Source organism: Lynx rufus, unplaced genomic scaffold (assembly GCF_022079265.1).
Source record: "Lynx rufus isolate CCGP_SWC_20201006 ecotype Redwood Valley unplaced genomic scaffold, mLynRuf1.p SCAF_1, whole genome shotgun sequence".
NCBI classification, from domain to species: Eukaryota; Metazoa; Chordata; class Mammalia; order Carnivora; family Felidae; genus Lynx; species Lynx rufus.
In genome coordinates this window covers 19,045,836-19,065,480 of record NW_025814823.1, presented here as the reverse complement: position 1 = coordinate 19,065,480, position 19,645 = coordinate 19,045,836, and the positions used below count along the sequence as shown (strand labels likewise).

Here is a 19,645-nt window from a genome sequence, read left to right as displayed (position 1 = left end):
CTAAACATAGACTACAGAGTCGTAAGGGTACCACTGGCTCAGAGATGGCAGTGTTGTAACAATTTGCTCTCCCAGGTAAAAAATTATAAAGGATCGATAGCAATTAGCTTTTTCTATGTAATGAAGCGTGCAAAAACTTAATGGCTTCTGGCATTAACCATTTACTTAGTTCATAATAATGGGGTTTCCGAATTTGAATTTGGGTTGGGCTTAACTGAGTGGGTCTGCTGATCAGGGCCAGGTGTAACTAATCACAGCTGGGCTAATGTATCCATCTGTGGGCAGCTACTTGGAATCGGAGGATTGGCTGGTCTAAAATGACCTGGTTGGATGGCTCCACGTGATGTCTCACTCTCCAGCAGACTAGTTGGAGGCTTGTTCACATGGTGGCAGTGGCAAAGATCCCACAAGTAGCAAGCAGAAGAATGCAGAGCCCCTAACGGCCCAGGTTCAAAACTAGTATTATATGGCTTCTACCTCACTCTATGGTACGAAGCAAATTACAACTCAGTCCAGATTCAAGGCGTAGAATAGACCGCATCTCTTGCTGGCAGGAATTGCAACAAATTATGGCCATTTTTCATAGTCTATCATGGGGAAAAGGATGGGAATTCTTTATGTGTGTTCTTAGGTTGAGATCCTAAATTATAGTGGAGGCATACTGCTTTAGAGTCTGTGTATTAAATAATTTCAAACATAAAATGATATGTAATATGAAACTCCAGTTAAAAGCTATTGTTTAAGGAGTTTGCATATGTGTGTGGCTGTGTATTCATTAGCGTAATTTATATTTTTGTTATATATTAATATGGTGTAATTACGTACATATATGTATACATCTACACATAAGTCTGCATATATACATGCATGTATAATTATACTTTTGTCAAGGCATAACAAATACTGTCAATTGCACTTACCTTAAGCGGATTTTGATGAGATTATATATAGGTCTATATGCATGTAACCAACACCCCTAACAATATATAGAACATTTCTTGCTCTTTTTCAGTCAATATCCCAACACACTGGAGGTAATTGCTATTCTAACTTCTGTTACCACAGATTAGATTTACTTATTGCTGAATTTCACATAAGTGGAATCATAAAATACTTCTTTTTTGACTGGCTTTTTATGCCCCAAATCTGAGATACATTCGATATTTTTGTACAGCTCTTACAACATTTATATATTATACTTATTCACTATAACACTAAAATTTACTGCTTTCTAGAATCCTGTATCAAAAGCTTAAGCATTCAGTTTACATACAGAAATCATACAATCATACACCACGTCACAAAGACAGCAATGGTGTTATATTCTATAACATCTACATAACAGAAAATATAAAACTCAAAAAAGATACAGCTAAAGAAACCAGCATAAATTTGGCAACCAGTAATTTTGACAGGGACGTCGTACAGCTTGCATGACTTTAAACGTGTGAATTGAAAATACTGCATTTAGGGGGAGGAGTTAAGATGGCAGAGGACCCTAGGGGGACCCTACGCTTGCCTTGACCCTTGAGCACAGCCAGATAAATATCTAATCATTTTGATCACCCAAGAAATTGATCTAAGGACTTAGAGAGCAAAACTGCACAATTAGAGATGGAAAAATAGCCACATCGTGGAAGGTAGGAGCCTGCGGAGAGTTGATTTGGGGGAGAAAAGAACTACAGGGGCCATGAAGGTGAAGGAGCCCTGATCATGGAGAGAAGAGTGAGTGAGAAACAGAGTGAGAGAAAGAATGAAAGTGCACGCAGAGGAATGCTCAAGAAAAACTCTTCCCCAAAACCATTGACTGGAAAAGGAAGAGGGACTGACTACTGCAAGTTTTTATAAGCAATGGAGTGCAAAGTCTGAAGTTTTGGAGTCCGTGCCAGCACCAGGGTCATCATGCCTGGTGGGCTTGGAGTTGCTCTGGTGAGGAAGGAGGGCAGAGACCTGTGAGTGGATAGTGTGGTCCGAGGATCCCCTGCATCACACAGGGATAAACAGTTGCCCTGATTAGAGTGCATTTGGGAGAGGTGGCATGGCCTTTCCAGGGAAAAAAGAGCTGGCACCACCAAAGTGCTGCCCTATTCCCTAGTGTAGGAACAAAGAATATCAGCTGAGGGCAGCAAACCTTGGTGCTGGCTTTCCGTTGCACTTTACCATAAACTCCAAACTGCTGCACGGTCACACAACTGATTTCTGAACAAACCAGCACTGGCCACAACTCAGCGAGACCCTCCCTCAGAGAATCAGTATGGGTCTACCCCACATAGGCATCTAAAATCTGGAGTTTTGGAACCCGGCTACATGCCTGAGATAAAACACAGACTTCTGCTACCTGGCAGACAGACAACTTGGGTGCAGGGATCTGGCAGAAGTCAGGGACACAAGAGAGTGATTGGCTCTTCTGTGTGGCTCTCAGAAGAGTAGCAGGCATAAACTCCATGCTCCAGGGAGGAGAGAGTGGGGTCATGTAATTTTTCTCCTCCCCCCATCAGCACTGACCAAATCAGTGAGCAAAACAGCGCCTCTCAATGGACGCTGAAGCTGTTTACACCAAACCCAACCACCCTGCACCCTGTAGGTGCATCTCCACTAGGGCAAGTCGGCCTGAGAATGGGTGCAGCAGGCCCCACCCCCAGAAGACCCGCATAAACCCCTTGCATGCACCAAGTCTACTAATCACAGAGTGCTGCTGCAAACTTCAACTCTAGGGGAAATAGAATCTAGCTTTTTTTTTTTTTTTTTTGAGATCTAGCTTCTTTTAGCAAGCAGACCAAAGCACAACTAGTATCTAGCTTCCATGTTTTTGTTTTTTTGGTTTTTTTTTGGGGGGGGCACTTATTAATATAGCCATTACTGTCAGGAGCAGGAATACAACAGGCTTTCCTAGCAGTCTCTCTCTCTCTCTCTCTCTCTCTCTCTCTCTCTCTCTCTCACAGACACACACACACAGTGAGCCAGACAAATGACAAGACAGAAAATTCACCCCAAAGGAAAGAACAGGAAGAAGTCACAGCAGGGGTTTAATCAGTACAGATACAAGTAAGATGTCTGAACCAGAATTTAAAAGAATAATTATAAGGGTACTAGCTAGGCCTGAGAAAAGCATAGAAGACACTAGAGACTCCCTTACTGCAGAGATAAAAGAACTAAAAAATGAGTCAAGTTGGAATAAAACAATGCTATAACTGAGATGCAAAACTGAATGGTGCAATGACATTGACGATGGGCGAAGCAGAGAAATGAATCACTGATATAGAAGATAAAATTATGGAAAATAATGAAGCTGAAAAAAAGAGTGAAAGAAAGGTATTGGATCATGAATGTAGACTTAGGGAACTCAGCAACTCCTTAAAGTGTAATAAAATTTTGTCATAGGAGTCCCAGAAGAAGAGAAAGAAAAAGGAAGGTTTTCTTGAAGGTTTATTTGAGCAATTTATAGCTGAAAACTTCCCTTATCTAGGGAAGGAAACAAACATTGAAATCCAAGAAGCACAGGGAACTCCCATTAAATTCAACAAAAGCCAGCCATCACCAAGATATATCATAGTCAAGTTCACAAAATACACAGAAAAGGAAAGAATCCTGAAAGCAGCGAGGGGAAAAAAGTCCTTAACCTATAAGGGAAAACAGATCAGGTTCACAGCAGATATGTTCATAGAAACTTGACAGGCCAGAATGGAGTGGCATGATATATTCAGTATGCTGAATGGGAAAACTCTGCAGCCAAGAATACTTCATCCAGCAAGGCTGTCATTTAGAATAGAAGGAAAGGTAGAGTTTCCCAGACAAAAACTAAAGCAGTTTGTAAGCACTAAACCAGCCCTGCAAGAAATATTAAAGGGACTCTTTAGAGAAAAAAAAGACCAAAAACAACAAAGACCAGAAAAAAACAGAGAATACCATCAGAAACACCAACTCTATAGGCAACACAGTGGCCCTAAATTCATATCTTTCAATAGTCACTCTAAATATAAATTGACTAAATTCCCCAATCAAAAGACATAGAGTATCAGAATGACTAAAAAAACAAGACCCATCTATATGCTGCCTACAAGAGACTCATTTTAGACCTAAAAACATTTGGAGATTGAAAGTGAGGGAATGGAGAACCATGTGTTATACTAATAGACATCAAAAGAAAGCTGGAGTAGTTATACTTATATCAAATTAGATTTTAAACCAAAGACTGTAATTAGAGATAAAGAAGGGTATTATATCACAATTAAGAGGTCTATCAAGAAGATCTGACAGTTGTAAATATTGGTGCCCCCAACTTGCAACACCCAAATATATAAATCAATTAATAACATAAACCCCTTGATAATAATACAAGTAGGGAACATTAATACCCCATTAATACAGCATGGACAGCTCATCTAAGCAGAAAATCAATAAGGAAACCATGGCTTTGAGTGACACAATGACCAGGTGGATTTAACAGATGTAATTGGAATATTTCATCTTAAAGCAGCGGAATACACATTCTTTTTGAGTGAACGTGGAACATTCTCCAGAATAGATCACATACTGGGTCACAAATCAACCCTTTTTGTACAAAAAGATTGAGATCATACCATGCATATTTCCAGAGTACAATGCTGTATGACACTTGAAGTCAACCACAAGAAAAAATTTGGGAAGATCACAAATACTTGGAAGTTAAAGAATGACCTACTAAAGAATTAATGTGTTAACCAGGAAATTAAAGAAGAAAAAAAAATACATGCAAGAAAATGAAAATGAAAACATAGCAATCCAAAACCTTTGGGATGCAGCAAAGGTGGTCCTAAGAGGGAAGTCTATTACCATACAGGTCTACCTCGAGAAGCAAGAAAACTCTGAAATACACAATCTAACCTTACACCTAAGCAGCTAGGAAAGGAACAGCAAATAAAGCCCAAAGCCATCAGGGGAAATAATAAAGATTAGAACAGAAATAAATACTAGTGGGGCGCCTGGGTGGCGCAGTCAGTTAAGCGTCCGACTTCAGCCAGGTCACGATCTCGCGGTCCGGGAGTTCGAGCCCCGCGTCAGGCTCTGGGCTGATGGCTCAGAGCCTGGAGCCTGTTTCCGATTCTGTGTCTCCCTCTCTCTCTGCCCCTCCCCCGTTCATGCTCTGTCTCTCTCTGTCCCAAAAATAAATAAACGTTGAAAAAAAAAATTTAAAAAAAAAAAAACAAAAAAAAAAACAAACAGTACATTAAAAGAATTATTCACCATGATCGAGTGGGATATATTCCTAGGCTGCAGAGTAGTTCAACATTTGCAAATCAATCAACATGATATACCACATTAATAAAAGAAATGATAAGTACCATATGATCCTCTCAATAGATGCAGAAAAAACATTTGACAAATACAATATCCATTCTTGATAAAAAAAAAAAAAACACCACAACAAAATAGGTATAGATGGACCATACCTCATCATAAAGGCCATATACAAAAGACCCACAGCTAATATCCTCAGTGGGGAAAAACTGTGAGAGCTTTTCCTCTAAGGTCAGAAACAAGACAGGGATATCCATTCTCACCATTACAATTTAACATAGTACTGGAAGTCTTAGCCTCAGCAATCAGACAACAAAAAGAAATAAAAGGCATTCAAGTTGGCAAGGAAGACAGACTTTCACTCTTCGCAGATGACATGATACTCTACATGGAAAATCTGAAAGACTCCGCCAAAAAATTGCTAGAACTAATACATGAATTCAGCAAAGTCACAGGATATAAAATCAATGTACAGAAATCTGTTGCATTTCTATACACCAATAATGAAGCAACAGAAGAAGAAATCAAGGAATCAATCCCATTTACAAGTGCACCAAAAACAATAAGACACTTACAAATAAACCTAACCAAAGAGGTAAAAGAGCTGTACTCTGAGAACTATAGAACTCTTATGAAAGAAATTGAAAGAGGACACAAAGAAATGGAAAAACATTTCATGCTCATGGATTAGAAGAACAAACATTGTGAAAATGTTTATACTACCCCAAACAATCTACACATTTAATGCAATACCTATCAAAATACTACCAGTATTTTTCGTCGATCTAGAACAAACAATCCTAAAATTTGTATGGCACCACAAAAGACCCCAGATAGCCAAAACAGACCTGAAGAAGAAAAGCAAAGCTGGAGGTATCATGATTCTGGATTTTAAGCTATATTGCAAAGCTGTGGTCATCAAAACAGTATACTGGCACAAAATGATCAATGGAACAGGACAGAATACCCAGAAATGGGCCCACAACTATATGATCAATTAATCTTCAACAAAGTAGGAAAGAATATCCAATGGGAAGAAAATCTCTTCAATAAATGGTGTTGAGAAAACTGGACAGCAACACAAAGAAGAATGAAAATGGACCACTTTTTTACACCATACACAAAATAAATTCAAAATGGATGAAAGACCTAAATTTAAGACAGGAAACCATCAAAATCCAAGAGGAGATAACAGGCAGCAACCTCTTTGACCTCAGCTGCAGCATCTTCTTACTAGACATGTCTCTGGAGGCAAGGGAAACAAAAGCAAAAACAAACTAAGACTTCATCAAGATAAAGTCTTCTGCACAATGAACAAAACAATCAACAAAACTAAAAGGCAGCCTATGGGAATGGGAGAAGATATTTGGAGATGACACATCTGATAAAGGGCTAGTATCCAAAATGTATAAAGAACTTACCAAACTCAACACCCAAAAAACAAATAATCCAGTGATGAAATGGGAAGAAGACATGAATAGACATTTTTTCAAAGAAGACATCCAGATGGCTTACAGACACGTGAAAAAATGCTCAACATCACTCATCAGAGAAATACAAATCCAAACCATAATGAGATAATACCTCACACCTGTCAGAATGGCTAAAAGTAACAACTACAGATGTTGGCAAGGATGCAGAGAAAGGGGAACCCTTTTGCATTGTTGGTGGGAATGCAAACTGGGACAGCCACTCTGAAAAACAGTATGGAGATTCCTCAAAAAATGAAAAGTAAACATATTCTATGATCCAGGAATCACACTACTGGGTATTTACTCAAAGAATACAAAAATACTAATTTGAAATCATATGTGCACCCGTATGTTTATTGCAGCATTATTTACAATAGCCAAACTATGGAAGCAACTCATGACCATCAGTAGATGAATGGATAGATATGGATATATATGGGTATGTAATGGAATGTTATACAGCCATAAAAAAGAATGAAATCTCACCATTTGCAACAACATGGATGGAGCTAGTACAGAGAATACAGGTTGTTACCAGAGGGGAGGCAAGTGGGGAGATGGGTAAAATAGGTAAGGAAGATTAAGAGTATTCTTATCCTGATGAACACTGAGAATTATGGAACTGTTGAATTACTATTTATACACCTGCAACCAATATAACACTTTGTTAATTACAATGGAATTAAAATTTAAAAATAGAAATAAACAAAAGATCACAAAATGTTAATTCATGGATTCATTTTAGTAATTTGTATATTCCTTGAACTTTTTATGCATATAATCATATCAAATTACTTAGTATACTTTTAGTTTTTTTCTTTGTTGAATTGTCTAGGACCTCCACTTGTAATGTTGACTAGTACTAAGAGCAGATACCATTCCTTGTTCCCAAACTTAAATGGAAAGAATTAGAAATTCTGCTATTAAAATGATGTTTTACAGAAGTTTTTTGTACATGTTCTTTACCAGATTAAGAAAGTTTTATTTATTTCTACTCTGCTAGGAGTTGAATCATGAATTGGTGAACGTGTCAGATACTTTTTCTATGTGTATGGAGATAATGAAAGGTTTTTCTCTGTTATTCTGTTATTTTCAAATGTAAAGCCAAACTTTTTTATTCCTAGAATAAGCTCTCCTTTAGTCTTAATATATTATTTACTTATCACTACTTTCTATTGGCTAATATTTTATGTACAACTTTTTGTATATGTTAATGAGAGATATTGACCTTCAATTTCCCATTCTTTTGTTTTGTTTTGTTTTGTTTTGTTTTGTTTTGTTTTGAGAGAGAGAGCAAGCAAGCAAGTGGGGTCAGCTGGGAACAGAGGGAGAGGGAGAGAGAGAATCTTAAGCAGGCTCCATATCCTGCGCAGAGCGCATTGCGGGTCTCAATATCACAACCATGAGATCATGACTGAGCTGAAAATAAGAGTTGGGTGCTCAACTGACTGACCTACCCAGGCACCTCTTTCTTTTTTTACTGATGTGTAGTTGACATACGATGTCACATTAGTTTCAGGTATACAGCATAGTGATTTGAAAAGTCTGTATGTTATGCTGTGCTCACCACAAGTGTAGTTACCATCTGTCACCATAAAACACTATTATACCATTGACTATATTCCCTATGCTGTACCTTTTATCCATATGTCTTACTCATTCCATAACTAGAGGCCTGTATCTCCCACTTGCCTTCATGTATTTTGTCCATCCCCGCACTCCTCTCTCCTCTGGGAAACATCAATTTGTTCTCTGTATTTATGGGTCTGGCTCTGCTTTTTGTTTGTTTGTTTTGTTTTTAGATTCAAAACACAAGTAAAATCATATGGTGTTTGTTTTTCTCAGTCTGACTTTCACTAAGCAAAATACCCTCTAGGTTCATCCATGTTGTTGCAAATGGTAAGATCTCATTCTTTTTTATGGCTCAGTAGTATTGTGTGTGTGTGTGTGTGTGTGTGTGTGTGTGTGTGTGTGTGTGTACCACCTCTTGTTTATTCATTCATCTGTTGATGGACACTTGGGTTTCTTCCACATCTTAGCTATTATAAATAATGCTGAAATAAACATAGAGGTACAGATAATCTTTTTGAATTAGTGTTTTTGTTTTCTTTAGGTAACCCAGTAGTGAAATTACTGGATCATACAGTAATTTTGTTTTTAATTTTTTGAGGAACCTCCATACTTTTTTCCACAGTGGCTGTACCAATTTGCATTCCTATCGCCAGTGCACAAGGGTTCCTTTTTCTCTACATCCTCATCAATACTTGTTATTTCTTGTCATTTTGATTTTAGCTATTCTGACAGGTGTAAATATCTCATTGTGGTTTTGATTTCCCTGATGATAAGTGATGTTCAGCATCTTTCATGTGTCTGTTGGCCATCTGAATGGTCATCTGTTGGTCTTTGAAAAATGTCTATTCAGTTGATGGACATTTAGGCTCTTTCCATAATTTGGCTATTGTTGAGAGTGCTGCTATGAACATTGGGGTACAAGTGCCCCTATGCATCAGTACTCCTGTATCCCTTGGGTAGATTCCTAGCAGTGCTATTGCTGGGTCATAGCAATGGAATACTACGTGGCAATGAGAAAAAATGAAATATGGCCTTTTGTAGCAACGTGGATGGAACTGGAGAGTGTGATGCTAAGTGAAATAAGCCATACAGAGAAAGACAGATACCATATGGTTTCACTCTTATGTGGATCCTGAGAAACTTAACAGGAACCCATGGGGGAGGGGAAGGTAAAAAAAAAAAAAAAGGACGTTAGAGTGGGAGAGAGCCAAAGCATAAGAGACTGTTAAAAACTGAGAACAAACTGAGGGTTGATGGGGGGTGGGAGGGAGGGGCGGGTGGGTGATGGGTATTGAGGAGGGCACCTTTTGGGATGAGCACTGGGTGTTGTATGGAAACCAATTTGTCAATAAACTTCATATAAAAAAAAATAAAAAAAAAATAAAACCACAAACATTAAAATGTAAAAAAAAAAAAAAAAAAAAGAAAAATGTCTATTCATGTTTTCTTCCCATTTTCAATTGAATCATTTATTTTTTGGTGTTGAGTTGTGTAAGTTCTTAATGTATTTTTTATATTAACCCCTTATCAGATATTTCATTTGCAAGTGTCTTCTTCTATTCAGTAGCTTGCTTTTTTGTTTTGTTGCTGATTTCCTTCACCATGCAAACACTTCTTATTTGGGAGTAATCCCAATGGTTTATATTTGCTTGTGTTTCCCTTGCCTGAGGACACATATCTAGAAAGATATTGTTATAGTTGATGTCAAAGAGCATATTGCCTATGTTTTCTACAAGGGGTTTTATGGTTTCAGGTCTCACATTTAGGTCTTTAATCCAGTGTGTTGATTTTTGTGTATGGTGTAAGAAAGTGGTCATTGCATTCTTTTGCTTGTAGCTGTCCAATTTTGTCAGTACCACCTATTGAAGAGACTGTCTTTTCCTCAGTGTATATTCTTGCCTCCTTTTTCCTTGATTAATTATCCCTATAAGTGTGGATTTATTTCTGGGCTCTCTATTCTGTTCTGTTTGTCTATGTGTCTATTTTTGTGCTAGTACAATACTATTTTGATTACAACAGCTTTGTAGTGTATCTTGAAATACAGGATTGTGATACCTCCAGATTTGTTCTTTTTTCTCAAGATTGCTTTGGCTTTTTGAGATCTTCATGGTTCCATACAGATTTTAGGATTATTTGTTCTAGTTCTGTGAATGATGCTGGTGGTGTTTTGATAGGTATTGCATTGAATCTTAGACTGCTTTGGGGAGTATGGACATTTTAACAAGATTAATTATTCCTGGAATATCTTTTCATTTACTCCTTTTTTCTTCAATTTCTTTCATCAGTGTTTTTTAAAAAATGTTTACTTATTTTTGATAGAGATTGAGAGCTCTAGCAGGGGAGGGACAGAGAGAGAGGGAGACAGAGGATCTGAAACAGGTTCTGTGCTGACAGCAGACAGCCCAACATGGGGCTTGAACCCACAAACCGTGAGATCATGATCTGAGCCGAAGTCAGCTGCTTAACTGACTGAGCCACCCAGGCGCCCTCATCAGCGTTTTATAGTTTTCAGAAAACAGATCCTTCACCTCCTTTGTTAAGGATATTTTTAGGTATTCTTTTTGGTGCAATTATAAATAGAATTGTTTTCTTTTTCTGCTATTTCATTATTAGTGTACAAAAACATAATGGCTTTCTATGTATTAATTTTGCATCTTGCAACTTCACTGAATTCATACATACTAATAGCTTTTTGGTAGGGTATTTAGGATTTTCTATGTGTAGTATCATATCATCTGCAAACAGTGACAGTAACTTCTTCCTTACCAATTTGGATGCTTTTTTTTTCTTTGTCTTATTGCTGTGGCTAGAGCTTTCAGTAACTAGTATGTTGAATAAAAGTGGTGAGAGTAGACATCCCTGTCATGTTTCTGATCTTAGAAGAAAAATTCCCAGTTTTTCACCACTATGTATGTTTGTCATATATGACCTTTATTATGTTGAGTTATGTGCTCTCCAACCCCATTTTTTTTTAGTTTTATCATGAATGAAAGTTGAATTTTGTCACATGATTTTTCTGTACCTACCAAGATGATCATATAATTTTTATACTTCATTTTGTTGACTTGGTATATCACAGTGATTGATCTGCAAATATTGAGCCATCCTTGCAACTCCAGAATATATCCCACTTGATCATGGTAGATGATCCTTTTACCGTATTATTGAACGTGGTTTGATAATATTTTGTTGAGAATTTTTGCTTCTATGTTCTATGTGATACTGTTCTGTAGTTTTCTTTCCTTCCTTCCTTTCTTTCTTGTAATGTGTCTGGTTTTGGTATCAGGGTAATGCCGGCCTCATAGAATGTAGTTCAAAGCTCTCCTTCCTTTGATATTTTTTGTAATAGATTAAAGAGAATTGGTATTAACTTTTCTTTAAATATTTGGTAAATTCACCTGTGAATCTATCCGGTCCTGGAATTTTGTTTGTTGGTAGTTTTTTGATTAACAGTTCAATTTTGTTAGTAGTAATTTGGTTTTCAAATTCACATTTCTTCCTGATTCAGTTTAGGAAAATTGTATGTTTCTAGGAATTCATTTATTTTTTCTAGGTTATCCAATTTGTTAGCATATAATTTTTTTGTAGTACTTGCTTATAATCCTTTGTATCTCTGTAGAGTTTTTTGTTACCTCTTTTGTTTCTAGTTTCATTTGGTTCCTTTTTTTTCTTGATCAGTCTGACTACAGATTTATTGATTTTTTTTTTTACATTTTGAAAGAATCAGCTCTTCATTTCATTGACCTTTTCTATTCTTTAAGACCATTTCATTTATTTCTGCTATGATTTTCTCTAAAAAAAAAAAACAAACAAAAAAAACAAAAAAACAAAAAAGGCACTAGTAGGGAAGGGGCACAGGGAGAGGAAGAGAGAATCTCAAGATCTCAAGTACATTCCACATCCAGTGTGGAAGCAGAGATGGGGCTTGATCTCACAAATGTGAGGTCATGACCTGAGCTGAAATGAAGAGTTAGACACTTAACTGACTCATCTACCCAGGTGCCCCTCTGTTCTGATTTTTATTAAATCCTTCCATCTACTAGTATTGGGCTTTATTTTTCTTTTTCTAGTAGGTAAGTTTAGGTAAGTTTAAACTGAAGTTTTTCTTATTTCTTCAGGTCAGCTGGTATCTCTATAAATATTCCCCATTAGGACTATTTTCTCTAGGTCTCAAAACTTTTATTTTTTTATTAAAAACATTTTTTAATGTTTGTTTTTTTTTTTTTTTGAGAGAGAGACAGAGAGAGTGCAAGAAAGGGAGGGGCAGAGAGAGAGGGAGACACAGAATCAGAAGCAGGCTCCAAACTCTGAGCTGTCATCACTGAGCCCGATGTGTGGGCTTGTACCCATGAACTGTGAGATCATGACCTGAGCTGAAGTCAGATGCTTAACTGAATGAGCCACCCAGGTGCCCTTCAAAGATTTTAGACCATTGTATTTTCATTTTCATTTGTTTCCATGTATGTTTAACTTTGGTCTTTGTTTTTCTTGTCGACTCATTTGTTGTTTAGTGGCATGTTGCTTAGCTTCCACCTATTTGGTTTTCCAATTTTTTTCTTATGATTGATATCTATTTCATCCCATTGTGATTGGAAAAGATATATGATATGGTTCAATCTTTTTAAATTTTTTTTTTTCAACGTTTATTTATTTTTGGGACAGAGAGAGACAGAGCATGAACGGGGGAGGGGCAGAGAGAGAGGGAGACACAGAATCGGAAACAGGCTCCAGGCTCCGAGCCATCAGCCCAGAGCCGGACGCGGGGCTCGAACTCACGACCGCGAGATCGTGACCTGGCTGAAGTCGGACGCTTAACCGACTGCGCCACCCAGGCGCCCCTGGTTCAATCTTTTTAAATTTATTGAGACTTGTTTTGTAGCCTACTATGTGATCTATCCTGGAGAATGTTCTGTGTGCATATAAAAAGAATGTGTGTTGTGTTGTATTTGTATGGCTTGTTCTGTATTTATCTTTTAAGTCCATGTGACCTAATGTGTTGTTCAAAAATACTTCTTTCTTATTGATTTTCTGCCTATATAATCTACCAGAGTGATGTAAGTGCTGTGTTAAAGTCTCCTACTATAATTTTATTACTCTTTCTTACTCTATGTGTTAAAAATTGCTTTACATATTTAGGTTCTCCATTATTGGGTACATAGATATTTATAATTGTTACGTCATCTTGTTCAACTGACTCCTTTATCATTATGCAATGCCCTTCTTTGTCTCTTGTTAGTCTTTAAGGTCTACTTTGTGATATAAATGTTGCTACTGTGGATTTTTCTCCCACTTCCTTTTGCATGAAATATCGTTTCCATCCATTCACTTTCAGTTTGAGTGTATCCTTATATCTGAATTGAGTATCTTGTAGGCAAAATATATATGAGTCTTGTTTTTCATCCATTCTGCCACCCTATGCCTCTTGATTGGAGCATTTAGACAATTTACATTTTAAAAAAATTGTTTTTAAGTTTATTTATTTATTTAGAGAGAGAGAGAAAGCACAAGTGAGGCAGGGGCAGAGAGGAGAGACAGAATCCCATGCAGGCTCCATGCCGTCAGCGCACAGCCAGATGCCAGGCTTGAACTCACAAACTGTGAGATCATGATCTCAGTGGAGATCAAGAGTTGGACACTTAACTAACTATGCCACCCAGACACCCCTAGACCATTTACAGTGAAAGTAATTATTTTCAGTGTGAACTTATTGGCATTTTTATTGTTTTCTGGTTGTTTTTATAGTTCTTCTCTGTTATTTCATCTTCCTCTCTTTCCTTCAGTTTATGACTTTCTGTAGTGTTATGCTTGGCTCTCTTTTCTTGTGTATCTATTATAGGTTTTAGGTTTGTGTTTACCATGAAGTTTGTATATAACATTCTAAGTATATAACCGTCTATATTAAGTTGATGATTATTTAAGTTCTAACATATTCTAAAGGAATTTTTTTACTCCTTTCTCCATGTTTTATGTATATGTTGTCATATTTTATATCTTTTTATTTATAATTTTCTTTTAATTATGGCCTTTTTGTTTCCACTTTAAAAAGTCCCTTTATGGGGCACCTGGGTGGCTCAGTCGGTTAAGCGGCCAACTTCGGCTCAGGTCATGATCTCGCGGTCCGTGAGTTCGAGCCCCGCGTCGGGCTCTGTGCTGACAGCTCAGAGCCTGGAGCCTGTTTCAGATTCTGTATCTCCCTCTCTCTGACCCTCCCCTGTTCATGCTCTGTCTCTCCCTGTCTCAAAAATAAATTTTAAAAAAAGTTAAAAAAAATTTTTTTAAAAGTCCCTTTAACATTTCTTATAGAGCTGGTTTAGTGTTGATGAACTCCTTTTGCTTTGACTGAGAAATTCTATCTCTTCTTCAGTTCTGAATGAAAGCCTTGCTGGTGGAGTATTCTTAGTTGCAGGTTTTTTCCTTTCAGCACTTTGAATATATCATGCCACTCCCTTCTGGGCTGCAAACTTCCTGCTGAAAAATCAGCTGATAGCCTTACTGGAGTTTTCTTTGTATTTAACTTTTTGCTTCTCTCTTGCTGCCTTTAAAATTCTCTTTATCTATAACATTTGACATTTTAATTATTCTGTGTTATGGTGTGGACCTCCTTGCGTTCATCTTGTTTGGAATTCTCTGTGCTTCCTGAATGTGGATGTTACTTTCTTTCCCAGGTTAGGGAAGTTTTCAGCTATTATTTCTTCAAATATGTCTTCTACTTTCTCTCTCTTCTTCTTCTGGGACCCCTGTAGAGCAAATGTTTGCTTGCTTGATGTTGACCACGAGATCCCTTAATGTATCCTCATTTTAAAAAATTCTTTTTTCTTTATGCTGTTTGACTTGTGTGCTTTCCATTTCTCTATCTTCTAGATCACTGATCTGTTCAGCTTTAGCTAGCCAACTGTTGATTTTTTAAGATTGTATTCTTAAACTCTGATTGGTTCCTTCTTGTTTTCTCTCTTTTGAAGTTCTCTTCAAGGTCTTCTACTTTTATCCACAGTCCAATGAGCATCTTTATGATCATATCTTTAAACTCTTTATCTGGCATATTTCTTACCTCTGTTTCATTGAATTCTTTTTCAAGGTTTTGTCTTGTTCAGTATTTTGAAGCATATTGTCTCCCCATCTTGCTTGATTTTCTGGATTTGTTACTATGAGTTAGGCAGAACAGCTACTTCTAAACTTGAAGGAATGGTCTTGTGTATGGTCAACCCCTGTGCACACTGTGTGTGTCTAGTGACTTTGAGGGGCTGGCTAGAGTTGTGGTTTGTATGTTCAGTGGGTAGGGCACTCCATGTTGGGGCTGCCCTAGGGGGTGGCCACAGGTGAAGTGAATCTGAGCTAGGTCATTCCTGGGGATGTCCACACACGGTGCCCTGGCAGGACAGCTGAAGTTGAAATGGGTGCAAACAGAGGGTCCCAGGGTGCTACGTGCACAGAGCACCCTGACAGGATAGCTGAAGTCAGTGCCAGCCAGTGTGCCCATGGCTCTCCATGCAGAAAGTGCCCTGGCAGGGTGGCTAGGTTGAGGTGGGGCACAAACTGGGAGGTCTTGGGACACTCCACACAAGTGGCACCCTGGCAGGGCAGCTGTTACTGAAGTGGGTGCCAGCCAGGGTGTCCTAGGGTCTCCACACAGAGGGTGCCCTGGCAGGACTGCTGAAGCTGAGGTGGGTGTAGGTCAGGGTGTCCCAGGGTGCTCACTGCAGTGCAGAGGGTGCTCTGACAAGTTGGCTGGAGCCAAAACAGTTATGAGCCAGGAGGTCCCAGAGCACACTGTGCTACAGGTGCCTTAGCAAGCCATCTGAGGTCAATGTAGTGTGGGCCTGCAGTATTCCCGAATGCTTTGCACCCATGTAACTTTGATGCAATGGCTAGAAGTGTAGTGGGTGCCTACCAGGAGTGTCCTGGTGTGTGCCTTACTGGGGCCACCTCGGTGGGATGACTAGGGCTCATGTGGGCTAGGGGCCCAGGGCTCACTGGGGTTATATACCGGCTTGTGTATCCAGACCCCGCTCCTATCCACACTACCAAGGTGAAGGGGGGACATAAACCATGACATGGAACAGCCTGTCCAATCCAGAGAGATTTCTAGGAATTCCCCCATCATTTGGCAGAATTCTAGGGCTAGATGTTTTATATTCTAGTTGCCCTTTTAAACTATGGCTTTTTTCTGTGCCCCAGGGCAGATGAATCTCTTCTTGGACCCACAGTTTACAGCATCATTACTGTGTCTCCCTCTTTCTTGCTGTTCTCTGTGTGATTTGTCTACCTTTTGTTGTGCGGAAGCTGTTCAGTCAGCCCTCAGTTCTGCAAGAGGAATTATTTTATTAGTATGTATAAATATGGTTCATGGAGAAGATGAGTTCAGAGTCTTCTTATATCACCACCTTGGAATGGAATCTCAATTTTCCTTATCAGCTGGTCTACAATGACCTTACCTGGGGTACCTCATATCTGCTCCACATATTTTCATCCTCCATTAGGCTAGCCTGGGTGTGTTCTTATGTGATGACAAAAGGTAAGAGGTGGAGTGGAATCTTGCAAAAGGCTTTTGCAAGTTCCTGCATTGTGGCATTCCACTGACTAAACCAACTCATGTGATAGAGCACAATGTTGGAGAGCAAGGGCAGTACAAGGTAGATGCAGGGAAGGACAAAGTATTTGGACAATAAATGAAATCATTCTACTTATCCTAAGGCATGGAAACTCTTCTATACATGCAAAAATTTTTCAAACAATAACTAGTACATATTTATAGTCTTGAGATTGGGGCAGTCGAATAAAATCCATTTGTAAATGTTCAAAAAGGTCTTGAGAGTGTGAACTGTATCTTATCTATGTTATGCTGTTTATGAATAAGACATGATTCTACTACTTTGCCAATTTTGAAAAATTTTCTAAACCTCTGTTGAATGAAAGGATAAACTACTTTATTCTTCCCATATGGGAATAGTTTTGGAGTTATTTGACCAGTACCCATTGGATGGATCATGTCACTTCAAGACAGTCATCCTCAAATTTCCAGAATCTATGTCTAGGAATAAAGCATTCTTTGCCAATATTGCTTTTCAGTAAGTTGAGCTAATGACTGTGAATTAATTATAACTCATCTAAATTGGTTCACTTTTCTTTTGTCGATTTGATGGTGATAAATATAAATTTAGCAACACTTAATATTCGCTAGGGTGTTAAAAAGCCACAAACTTCATTAGCTTGTAAGTCAAAGCAAAGACATTACTCTTGGTTTCTAGGGTGGTCTCTAGACTATTGATTTTTTTTCCCATTATTACAGTGTTATCTCCATAGGATATTGATGACATTCTAATAAGTCATGATCTTTTTATCATTTTCAATCAACATATGTGAAGAAGAGGTAATAAATAATCAGTTTTCATAAAATCCATAAATCATGAACCACCCCAAAAGCATATCTACTACCCATATGAATATTTATGGGATATGGCTCAGGGGTAGAGCATTTGACTGCATATGAATATTTGGCCCCCTCTTTTGCCAGAATGCAGGCTCATGTCTGAGCTATTAGTTCAGCTACCTCGGCAGACTGAGAATTCAGCAATGGAACAGCTTCAGTGCTTGCGTGTTCAATGATAACAACACAAATCCTGCACAGAGGATGCCTTTGTCATTTTTAAGATAAAAGCCATCTGCAAACTAATCTAACCCAAGTCTGACTAAAGAGTGCAAGATTCAGATCTTGGCATAATTAACTCCCGACAGAATGCTAAGCAATCATGTGGTTCCCCTTCACTGTTAAGAGAGAATACATTTGCAGAATTATATTGTTAACAACAGTGAATAGTAATATGCAGAGCAAACAGTGGAAATTCATAAGTGGTAAATTTGCTAACAGAAATGTCAAGTGTTGCCTAGAAGTAGCAAGGATTGTACATATGTGGGAATGAAGAAGCAAGCATTCTCGTGGGAGTGTCAATAGCCTGGCCACTGTTGCCACCACATTCTAGCAATGAGGGTGTACCTTCATCTCCAAATCAAGGAAAATGCTAAGGTAGACAATAGGCTTCTGGTCTAAGGTGTTCTGTTTAGGTAATATTTAAGTTAATATTGTGTGAACACACCAGAGAGAAGGGTTTGGCATATTCAGGATACCCAAAGCCTTTTTGTTACAAAAAGGCTTTCAAAGAGTAGACAGTGTTTTTCGCTTTCACATCCCCAAGGAAGAGTTTCAGGAATTGTAAATTTAGTAAACCCATGCAAAGGCTGAGCTATTGAGAAAAAGGAGATCTACCTTACCTACAGTCCTAAAAATCTTAGTTATCTTTTAGTTTTTGACGGGGGTTCAGTTGGATATTCTTTATTCTGTTTGAGGATGGAAACTATCCATCTATCCTCAAAAATGTAGTTTCTTCCTCAAAAAGTTAAAACCAGAGCTACCCTATGACACAGCAGTTGTGCTACCACATATTTACCCAAAGGATACAAAAATACTGGTTGGAAAGGTCACAGGCACCCCGATGTTTATAGCATCATTGTCAACAATAGCCAAATTGTGGAAAGAACCAAAAAATCCACTGGCCAGTGAATGGATAAAGAAGATATACATGTGTACACACACACACACACACACACACACACACACTGTGATATTACTCAACCATCAAAAAGAATGAAATCTTGATATTTGCAATGACACGAATGACACTAGAGTGTATTCTAAGCAAAAATAATTTAGAGAAAGACAAATACCATGTGATTTCACTCATAGGTGGAATTTAAGAAACAAAAGAGATGAGCAGAGGGAAGGGGAAAAAAGAGAAGCAAACCAACCATAAGAGAGACTTAACACAGAGAACAAACCGAGGGTTGATGGAGGGATGGGGGGGGATGGGCTAAATAGTTGATGAGTATTAAGGAGTGTACTTGTGATGAACACTGAGTGTTATATGTCAGTGGTAAATCACTAAATTCTACATCTGCAACCAATTTTACCATATATGTTAACTAGAATTTAAAAACTTGAAATTTTAAAAAAATGTGCTTCTTGGCAGAGTTGAACTTTCTTTTATATGCTTTTTGTCTCTATTCAGCTAATTAGTTTAAGAGGTATTTGGAGTCTTCAGATAAACTATTTAAGTCAGAAAACACAGTAGTAAATTGTCTATGTATTGAGTCAAGAATGGACTCTTGGAAAAAACTCAAATTCTTGAGTTTTTTTAGACATATAGAGAACTATGAAGGTGATTTTTTTAAATCCCAAGGCTTAGCCATCCAGGCATATTAACTTTTTTATAAAAAATCAAATACTATCGTTAAGTGTGGGTATACTAAAGAAGGTTGCACATAAAGTAACC

At 38.0% G+C, this 19,645-nt stretch overlaps 1 protein-coding gene across 1 annotated transcript in view; it reads left to right on the top strand.

The window, feature by feature from the left end:
* LOC124508377 (phosphatidylinositol 3,4,5-trisphosphate 3-phosphatase TPTE2-like) overlaps window positions 1-19,645 on the top strand; it is a 91,074-nt gene that overhangs the window by 6,810 nt on the left and 64,619 nt on the right. The gene's annotated exons all lie outside the window — the stretch shown is intronic.